Genomic DNA, 11,039 nt, shown 5'->3' on the forward strand with positions numbered 1-11,039 from the left:
AAACAGGGCACAGGCCTGGGCGGTGTGTATGGAGGTCCTGGGCTGCCTAGATGACAAGAACACCCCCCCCCCCAGCCTCACTGATGGGGTCCAAAGGAAAGTATGTTTGGCACCAGCTTGGCTGCAGGAGTTGCTGGAAGGAGGTGTACAAGACTCCACTCCAGATTTGTGAAGGATTCACTCCTCAACCCTTTCCCCTCCTGAAGATATCCTGCAAGGCAGCAGAAGTTTAGGACCAGAGTTTTCCTTCTCCTAGGTGGGCTACCTTCCCAGGTTGATGAGCCCCACTTCACTCTACAGTACATATAGAAACTGCCTTCGTGACCATTGGACCCACTATTGGTCTTGCCCGCTCAATCCTCTGGATCCTGTCTTTGCATGCAGGCCATGTCCCTAATTTACCTAGGATTTCAGACCCATCGGTTGCCCTCACCTGGTTTAGCCAGCCAATCCAAGCTGTTCCCTTGCAAGCAGGACCAATGGTCAGGGTTGATGGGAATTGTAGTCCCAAAACAGATGGAAGCCCAAGTTTGGGAAACACTGATCTAGACTCTTAGAAGCAGGTTGATTATTATTATTATTATTATTATTATTATTATTATTATTATTATTAAAATTTCTATACTGCCCTTCGTCCAAGGATCACAGGACAGTTTACAATATAAAAACACAAAAATATATAGCATAGTCACGAACAAAAACAATAACTGCTCCCCCCCACCCCAGGTTTATAAGGCCATGGATTGTTTAATTAACAAAAGTAACATTGCAGTACCTGGTTTCAGATCCCATCCCTACCTTTTCAGTATTCTTTTATGCTCAGAGAAACTGCTCTTCTCCCTCTTGCTGTTTATTTAGGTCATAGTTGTCGCTCCCCTTTTAAAGTGCAGAGCCACTTCTATCACACTTCCGTAATAAAGAATTTTGATACCTACCTTGTGAATTTTTGCTGCGACTTCTTTGGGTGACCATGAAATGTGCCAGCACTAACGCAGCTTGGGGACTTCAGGAGATTTATTGAGAGTGCTTATCCAGAAAGGACAATATCTGCTCCTTGCTTGACTGCAGACAAGTGCCCTGTGCTTTCGGCAGCACACATCAATATATTCCGTTAGGACTGTGTCAGTCCCACAACACCTCTTCCTCCGACTCCTGACTGTGCCTTCCTAAACTCCTCCTCGCTTGCTGCCCTGTCAGCTACCAAAGTGTCTCACACAACCCTGAGAGAGGGGGAAATGTGTGCCAACATTTTCTCCTTTGTCTTTCACTGCCTGGACTGGACTGTGGCTTCATGTGTTTAGGGCTGGCTCAAAAACAATTGCCCTCCACAAGCAATGCAGAGCATCCTTGTGTTTTCAAGGGCTCTGGGCTGCCCTCACCATTTGAAAGGGTCCAGCCAACTCTACCAGAAAGAAGAGTTTAGGCTTCTATGCCACTTCTTCAATGGTAGGCACCCTTTGAATGCTGCTGTCCCGTATGGTTGAGTGGAATTTACACGTTGTAGATGAGACATTGGTAACATGAACCTCCTTTCCCTCTCCATACCTCAACGTTCCTTTAATCTAATGGAGCTTGGCTAGGTATAGGTACTGTATTGCTCTCATTGCCCTAGTTCCAAAGTCAGACAGGGCTGACAAACCAAAGGGAGAATACTCCCTTTGCTGGTTAAAGTCTGGGACTTCTTCCTGTAATGCAAACAAGCCCACTGAATTCTGGAACTGTCGAGTTGGAAGGGACCCTGAGGTTCATCTAGTCCAACCGCCTGCAATGCAAGAATATCCAGGCCAGCTGTCCCACACAGGGATCGAACCTGCATCCTTAGTTTTCAGCACCACGCCCTAACCAACTGAGCTATCCAGGAGAATTATCTTTGGGTGTCCCAGAAGCATACATCATAGTTTGCAGACCCTAAAATGAGGGACAGGGATTATCTGAATGGGAAACAGCCAAGGACAAAAAGGAAAATAAAACTGAACATTTCTATTGTTTATCTAACTTGGTTCCAAATATTTAAAATAGCGCCAACATGCAAAAACCTCATCTGGTGCTGTTGCGCCAATCAAATTGGGAATCCCCTGCAGCTACTTTAAAGTAAAAATAAAAAAAATGTCAGGAGATCCAATTATGGCCCTCCAGAATCTCTTACTAAATTCATCTGATGACAGATCTCCTGCATACTTGCTTCTGTAAGGAGTTATTCTCTGGCTCTCCATGTCAATGTGACATATGGGAAGGAAGTGAGTGATAAATTCCCAGAATTTTATTTTTCTCATTTTTCTTGGTTGAAAACAAGCAACGAGAAAACAGCCTGTGACACATATTTGCTATTTAAGTACAAGGAGTAAGTTTTTAAGGGCAGTCAGAATATTATTACTCATTTTGGTAGCACCTTTTTTGTGAAAAGTACTTTGCAATGCTCCTCTCATTCAACCAGAAAAACTTGCAAGATGAGTCATTAGAATGCTTATTCAACAAAGGTTGAATCGAGACTGAGAGAGATTTTTGCACAGGGCCAAGCAGCAAGTTCATAGCTCAACTAAGATCTAAACCTCAGTCTCTCAGGAACAGTAGAATCTACTATGGGTACAGGAACCATCATTTGCCATCTTCCCAACACCAGGGGTTGTAAACAGTGACTGCTAGAAATCCACCTTAGTTTTCCACGATTCAGTATGGAGAGAATGTCTGGCTGCCTGTGATGGAGAGACATCTCACACATTCTTTTGTGCTTGTCTCTCAATGACTCATGTATACGGCTATTTATATTTCTTGTCTAGCATTTTAAGTGCCTTTCATTTAAGGCTATTTGCTCCACTTGTTTGCAGTTCTCAGTTGGTGATCTTAAGAAGCACCTCACTTTCCAGACTAGGTTTGTTTACCCTGACAGCTTCTTATAGAAAATGCATTTCCTGCATTGAGGGAAGGAGAAAATGAAGCTGAATATCTTTTTATGTGCAAAGAATAGCAGAAGGGTGGATGGAGTCTGCTAGATTCTACAGTGCCTTCAACTCATTGGTGGGCACAAGGTAGATAGTGTTTTATTTATTTATTTATTTATTTATTTGTGGTTTATTGGTAGATTTCTACAGGGCTTTTTCTTCCAGCCAGAACTCACCAGAACTCTGTTCCAGCACCTCTAAGGTGGGCGCCATTGCCATTATAAGAGAACAAGGGAGGTGTTTGTGGTAAGTTCCAGCACCTCTTTTTCTAGAAAAATAGCACTGGATTTCTGGGTGATTAGTTAATGATTTTCAGTTTTATACATTTCAATAATTTTACAATCATGTTAACATTTCAGAACTCGACTTCATTCCCCCTTTCTGCAGTCCCTTAATTTTTTTTTAATATATATATTTTCTACATATTCCAAATTTAATTACTCATTTATTCATCTACTTTAAATATATACTCTTATACGTAAAGGTAAAGGACCCCTGGACGGTTAAGTCCAGTCAAAGGCGACTATGGGGTTGCGGCGGTCATCTTGCTTTCAGGCCAAGGGAGTCAGCATTTGTCCACAGACAAATGTGGCCAGCAAATGTGGCCAGCATGGCTAAACCGCTTCTGGCGCATGGAGGACTGTGACAAATGCCAGAGCACATGGAAAACGCAGTTTACCTCCCCGTCGCAGCACCTATTTATCTACTTGCATTGGCGTGCTTTCGAACTGCTAGGTTGGCAGGAGCTGGGACAGAGCAACTGGAGCTCACCTCGTCTTGGGGATTCGAACCGCCAACCTTCCAAGGTTATTACAATCATCCCGCCAATGTTCTTATCTGTTTACAGTTTATTTGTAAATATTCAATAAACCATTTCCATTCTTTTATAAAAAGTTTGTTATCTTGATTTCTGATTTCAACCAGGATTTCTGGGTGATTTGCAGTTCAGTGGCTAGGGTTTTTGACTCCCCATTGTTTAACAATATCACCCATAGCCTAAATTATGTTGCTGAAATGAAAAAGAAGTAGGGCAGGGTGGTAACAACACACACACACACACACACAGAGAGAGAGAGAGAGAGAGAGAGAGAGAGAGAGATCTGTGAATTCCATTCAGTTTTAGTATTCAAAATGGACTCCTGTGGTCAGAATTCTTTAATTCCAAATTAGGTCTTTTGGACCAAGATCTACTTGGTGGATCTTGGGGAATGCAAACACAAGGAAAATTCAAGTCTACCTACCTCTGCCTACCTGTGCTTTAATAAGAATTTCTATCTGCTCCCAAAGACCAAGGGTTGTATTCAAAACCTAGCTTTACATAAAAACCTCTAATAACCATTGTATTTTTCTATTTCTATACCACTTTATATTTTTAAGAAAAATCTCAAAGCTGTTTAAAATGTAAAGGGACCCCTGACCATTAGGTCCAGTCGTGTCCGACTCTGGGGTTGCGGTGCTCATCTTGTGTTACTGGCCGAGGGAGCCGGCGTACAGCTTCCGGGTCATGTGGCCAGCATGACAAAGCCGCTTCTGGCGAACCAGAGCAGCGCACGGAAACGCCGTTTACCTTCCCGCCGGAGCGGTACCTATTTATCTACTTGCACTTTTGAAGTGCTTTCGAACTGCTAGGTGGGCAGCAGCTGGGACCAAGCAACGGGAGCTCACCCTGTCGCGGGGATTCGAACCGCCAACCTTCTGATCAGTAAGCCCTAGGCTCTGTGGTTTAACCCACAGCGCCACCCGCGTCCCTTACAGCATATTAAATCAATAAAACATAAAACAATCTGAAGAAAGTCAAATATAGAGCATACAGTCAAAACAACATAACAGAAAACTAAAATATTATCTTATAAGATTTCAGAATAAAACACTACAAAGGAGGTCAACTACAGAATAAATATTGAGTTTATTAAAGTATGAATTTTACACATAGTACAACCCACTGCTTTGAAGCAATGGGAGTAAAAACTCTCTGGGACCTGTTGCCTTGGTAGGTATTCCTCAGGACTCAGGGAAATGGGTGAGAGGATCTCCCATCTTGATTTTACTTGATAGCAGCTGCCCTGCATTTTATCAGAGCAGCAGTACCGAGAGACCTTTCCCCCTGCAAAGTGAAAATCACACACACACACACACACACTTCCTATTATTTGACCTGCACTTCAAGACATACAAGTATAATTCAGGTACTTGTACATCCTACACATACTCCCTTGGGGCAAATAGCAGCTGGGGAGGGTTACCTTCTGAACTCTCCTGTCATTAGCTTTAATTGATGAAACCATCAGTCGACCATTCTGGAACTATTAGAAAGCCATTAGCCTAATGAAGGATGATCTCCCAGCGACCTTTTCCTAGCCTTTTTCCTTTTGAAAGAGATGTAGCAGGGAAAGGGGTTTTTCAGTGATGGCACTTGGCCAGCCCTATCATTAGGAGTGGGATGACTGCCTCAAGTGGCAGATGCTGGGAGGTGGGGAATAACAGAGGGACGTTGAAGGATCTGTGGCCACTGTGGAAGGATCTGCAGCCATATCACAAAGGCATTATTTTGTAGACAGTCACAAACAGGAGCAATGACACCAGGGAGTTTCAAAACCTGTACTGTATAGAGGACTCTATGATGTCATATCCCCAAACCTGGTGGCGGGAAAAAGACAATGGGTTAATCTCTATCCCTTCCTGTCACTTCACACTCTTCTTCTTACCTATGATGAGGTAGGTTACCTGTGAGCTCTCCAGGAAGTGCACTCCATTTTGAACTGGACTATGAACCTTTGTAACTTCTAAGGATTATCACCTGTCTGGTTTTCATCTGTTGAAACCTGGCAATACATGTAAGGTGAGTAAACCTCCTATTTTTCTTGTTTACTTAAACTGTCTGAGAGTGATTTCTTTGTTAAGAGGGAAACATATAAAAGGAGAGGATCCAAGTCTTCCCGAACCATTATTAGATATAATAATTGTTCTGGATGGTTATGCAACCTTGTCCAAAAAGACTTCTAAAGATAAGATGTGCACGGATGGTAATTTTCTCCGCTGAAATACGTATCTGCAATCTCACACAAGTGAGAAAAAGAGGGAGGATAATTAATAAAATATACTCCTTTACTCATCTAAATCCACCCAACAGCCTCTTAGCCTATCCTGTGGCACCTAATTTCAAGTGCTTCCCTCGGATGCTGTCCTGTCAACAGTTATCTTCTGCATCTATCCTTTCCTTTGCTTCAGGCAGCAATATGTCTTGGGCTAGCTTTGGTGAGACAACGGCAGTATAGAATGCTGTTCCCCAACCCAAATACAGTAAAAGGAATAAAAACCTAATTTGATTTGGGCTGCCTTTGGGTTTGGTGGCCTCTGCAACTGCTGCAAGATTACAGAACTATAGCAAGTTTGACTCTGTCTGGCTGTTGTTTTTTTTACACAGAAGAGAGGAGAAAGTAGGATGATGTCCACACTTGATTTATTTATTGCCAGTATATAACTGGGTTCCCAGGGGGGGCTAACCACTATGTTAAGAGCAGATTAAACATTAATACCATAAAAGAAGACAACAGCAAAGCACAAAAGCAGCATGAAATATATATGGCAACGATAAACGAGATTAAAGCTAGTGCAGATTAAAAGCCCTGGAAAAGGACCGGGTTTTTTGGTTTGTTTGTTTTTTAAAAGCCTCCTCCGAGCACCAAAAGTACATAAACGAGGGTGCCAGACCATTTTCCCATTCCAAATTGCGCTGCTTCCCTGCCCCAAGTGCTTTTCTCTCCTCGGGGATACACCAGGGGCCGCATTTCCTCTGGCGACGCCAGCGCGCACTTGCATCACCGCCTGCGCCTGCCGATAAGGTGCGGCACGTGCGAAGCAGCCCGACACGTGTCCCCGGATCCACCCCCACCCCCCAAGACCGCACACCCCAAATTTCAACCCCAGGCCCCTGGTGGCGGTGCACGTCTCTTCCCGCCTGTGGCCGATTCGTTTTCCTCTGCCTTACACAACACCCCCCCCTGCTGTTATGCTCCCGTTCAGACGTGACGCGCGCTCTAGCGGGCCTGTTTCCGTCCCTTGTAGTCCTCCCACCACCACACACACGCCGCCTCCCGCTTGCCGCCGTCACACCTGTTACCCCGGGCCCGTCCCCGCGCATCCAGCTCGGGCCGAGGCCGCCTTCGATCCCCTCCGCCGGTGCGGCGATGGGAGGCGCTCGACGCCCTCCGGCTCCGCGCACGGACGGCGCGTCTCCTCCTCTTTCTCCTCCTCCTGCTTCTCTTCCCCCGAGAGGGACTCCAATCCCCGAGAAGCCCTGAGCCGTAATAATGCCGCCACCTCCCTCGGGGACACGGAGGGAGGGAGCGAGCGCGCCGAGGGGACAGACACGCGCGCACCAGCCCAGGCGGCCGAGCCGGGGCCGCGGCCATTAGAAGAAGCACAAGCGGGAATCGCCGCCCGCCGGTGGGTGGGTGGGTGGGTGGGTAGCTAAGGTAGGTAGGTGGCCGCCTGCTTGCTTGCCTGCCTGCCTGCCTGCTATCTCCCTCCTCCTTCGCCCGAGGATCTCTCCTCCGCCCGCCTTCCCCCGCGCGCCCTCTCTCCCCCTCGCCAGCGCTGCCTCGGCGGTCGCCGCCGCCGCCGCCGCCACTTCCAGGCGAGATGCGGGAAGGAGCGAGCGGCGTGGCTGGCGAGCGAGGGAGCCGCTCCCGCGGGCAGACACGCACGCATCCGGCGGCGGCGGCAGCAGCAGCAGCAGCAAAGGATGCTCCGGTCGCCATGGCAGCAGAAGCGGCAAGAGGTAAGATGGACCAGCTCGCGCAGCTAGCTGCCTCCCTGCCGGGGCCGCGGCGGCCAAGAAGCGCGGGCAGGGGCGGCGGGGAAGGGGCGGCCTGGGCTCGCGCGGCGGTCCCCAGCCTGCCCTAGGTGCGCCTCGGAGTCCTTTCGCGCCTTCGGGAGATGGTCGGCGCGCTTCGCCTTCGCTGGAGATCGGGCAGCTCTTGACCCCGGCCAGAGGGACCCTCTTCTGCCCAGGATGGAGGCCCCTGCCTGCCTGCCTGCCTGAGGCTGCAAGGACCCGACTTCCACGATCTCCCTCCTCATTACTTTGACATGGCCACTGGTGGGCACGGATCTGTCTTGGCTGGGTGATTTCCCCACACCTCTCAGCCAGATCTCTTATCCTCACCTCTGCAGGAAAGGGCAAGGGAGGCCTATGCCACTATCCCCTTTACTGCCTGCCCACCACCCCAACATCCTCACCCCCATAGGAGCCAACTCTTAGGAGCCGAAGTCTCTTCGCACTCCCCCCAGATAATATTTGAGGGGGCAGCCCCCCAAATTGATAGACACTGCCATCCAAATGGTATGTGTCCACCTTGTAATCAATTTTGGAGGACGAGGTTTACCTGTGTGTGTGTGTGTTTCGTCCCCCCCCCTATTTTATTCAAGTTGGCACCCTTGCCCACCCCAGGCCTACCCTCATCAGCAATAACCATGGTAACTTAGTTGAGGCCAATGTCTGCCTAGGACCAAATAATATATAGCGTTGGACTGGTGGTGGTGGTGGTGGGGGGGGGGAGGATGTATCATTGTGGAATATCTCCCCCCACCTTTATTATTCCTGGTTTCCCCCTGAGCCCCACAGGGCAACAGCAGGGGCTCTTCCGGGCCCAACCTCTGCCAGGTTTCCTCTCTCATGCCCACCTATTGTTTCTTTTCATTTCTGGGTCATCTTGCTCTCCCTCTGAGTCCCTCCTTTTCTGCCTCTTCCCCGTCAGTCACGAGCTTGTGAGTTAACTTGTTTCCGTAGTCAGGCAGAACTTCCCATATGGAAAGACGGCTAGGATGGTGGGAGCTGGCATTTAACAGGAAGCGCCGTGTGGGGTGGAAATCCGCCAGCATAAGGCTTGCTGAGAACCAGCCACTGTACCAGGCAGGCCCACATCCCAGGGTAAGAAAAGGCAGGAGGAGATAACAGCGGGGTGAGGTCTTAGCCAACCAGCTTAGTATTGCGAGGCTTGACCAGAAGTTATGGGAAAGGTGTTGTGTCGCTCGTGTTGCATTTAGGGGATCCGTTGTCATTCTGGGCTGAGCTGACCGGCTAGACCTCCGTATGCCATTCAGATTAGCAGTGGCCGGTGCTGTCATCAGCATGGCCGAATGTGAATCGCGAGTGACAGGCACAGTGAGCCGACACACCTGACACCCATGCTGGGTCCTGCCAGTTTTCCGAGATGCCCAAATATGGTCGGATGCTGAAGCATCATAAAAACCTGCAGAAGCTACCCAGCCAGAAACCGTAGCATGGGAAGAAAAAAAACAACGCCTGTATGATGGGCAGTAATGGTTCTGTCACATCACCTGCAAGTTTTTTTTGGGGGGGAGGGGACGGACGACATTGCTTGTACAAAAAGCTCATCACCAAGCAAGCAAAACAGGGTTCCAGGCCGGGCTAGCAATCAGGGTCAGTAACACCGATATAAGGTAGTAGATCTTTTTACCAGTCTTTGTTCACAAGGTGTTCATGATGTGATTCCCAGGATTTGTGCATGGATAGACTGTTAATGGAATTTCCAGCTATCTCAGAGGAAACAAATTGACATTGAAGCAATTTGCTTTTTTTTGTTTGGTTTTTAAAGGTCAAGCTAAGTGATAGCTCTAAGGATGCCCCTCAAGGCTGTAGTCTCCTGGGTGGTCCTTTGCTCTGGAACTATTCCAGAAAGGCTGCATGTGTGCAGCAAAAAACAAAAAAACAAACTTACTGGCAGGGAGAGGCTGTGCAACTGAAGAATATTTTACAGCCAATCATGTAGAAAGAACAAATAGGCCAAATGCATGACTCTGGGCAAATTGAGGAGACATGGGTCAGGATGGATTGAGGTTTATCAGCTGAGCTGCGTGTAGAGAGACAGGACTGCAGTGGATGATGGTTATGAGGTCAGGGGGTCACCGGCAGAGAGCTGTGGGAAATAACTGATGGCAAGAGAAGAATGGGGGTGTGCGGCAGGACTGAGGAGGAGGAGGAGCAGGACTATAGTGGGAGCTCAGGAATGAAACAGCATGTGGGGACTGAGGACCGATGGAAGGGAATCGTGGCAACAGCACAGACTTCCTGCTCTTCGAGAGAAAAGCAAGTAGGCAGGGCTGCCAGTCGGTCAGGTCACAGGAAAAGCAAAGAAGGAAAAGCACAGGGAAATGAGGGCCTGCTCAGCAGTGCTTTGTGAACCACCACTGTAAAGTACTGGCTGTTCAGATACAGCCCAAGACATTTTGATGCCCAAGGCAGAATATCCAATTGGCACAGCCACCCACTAATAATCTAATGGACATGGGGGTGCACCTCACCAAGAAAGTTCTCCTGCCTAAACGTAGATGAAAGCAGTGGGAGCTCTGTTCCCAATTCTGTCAGCGGGACTTGCACAGAAGAACTTCCCCAGTGAGTTGTGCCTCATGGGTCAGGTGTAAGTCCCACACGGCCACCTTTAGCAGTGCATGAAATCCACTGTCTGTGGCACTGGCTCAGCTTGCCTCCTGCAGAGCACAGAGGAGTTGTAAGAGGCAGTGGGAAAACTAGGACCCCCCCTTCCCACCTGCCTCCCAGCAGATACTTTCATATTTCATGAAATTATTCCGGCCTGGACTTTCCTGGGGTACAAAAGAGCAGGTAACATGAGGCACATGTGGCTGCCATGTGGTTGAACTCCTGACATATAATTTCATTGTTCTACTGATCCAGCAATTTGGCACACTAGGCTTTACAAAATCATTGCGTGGGCTGGTGAATTGGGAATGATTTCTGCGAGGTGGGGGGTGGGGTGGGGAAGAAGGCTGGAAGAGATGGAGCTGTTTTCTTACGCTTTCCTTTTTCTTTCTTTCTACAGTAAGGTTTCTCTAAACTCTTGAGTTACCAAGGAACTCTGGGGTAACGATTGCAGTATTCCCTCCTGCAGTTGTTGATTGGCTGCCTACAGATTCCAAACAAGAGGAGAAGGATCTGGGCGATACTGAGCCTGGGGCAGAGGATGTTGGTGTCCTGTGGGCACTGAAGAAAGAGAAGGAGAGAGAGGGAGAGTAAGAGAGAGAGAGAGAGCACTCAGTGGCCTGCAGCTCAGGTGTTTG

The sequence above is a fragment of the Lacerta agilis genome, chromosome 16 (genome assembly GCF_009819535.1).
Source record: "Lacerta agilis isolate rLacAgi1 chromosome 16, rLacAgi1.pri, whole genome shotgun sequence".
In the NCBI taxonomy this organism is placed as follows: Eukaryota; Metazoa; Chordata; class Lepidosauria; order Squamata; family Lacertidae; genus Lacerta; species Lacerta agilis.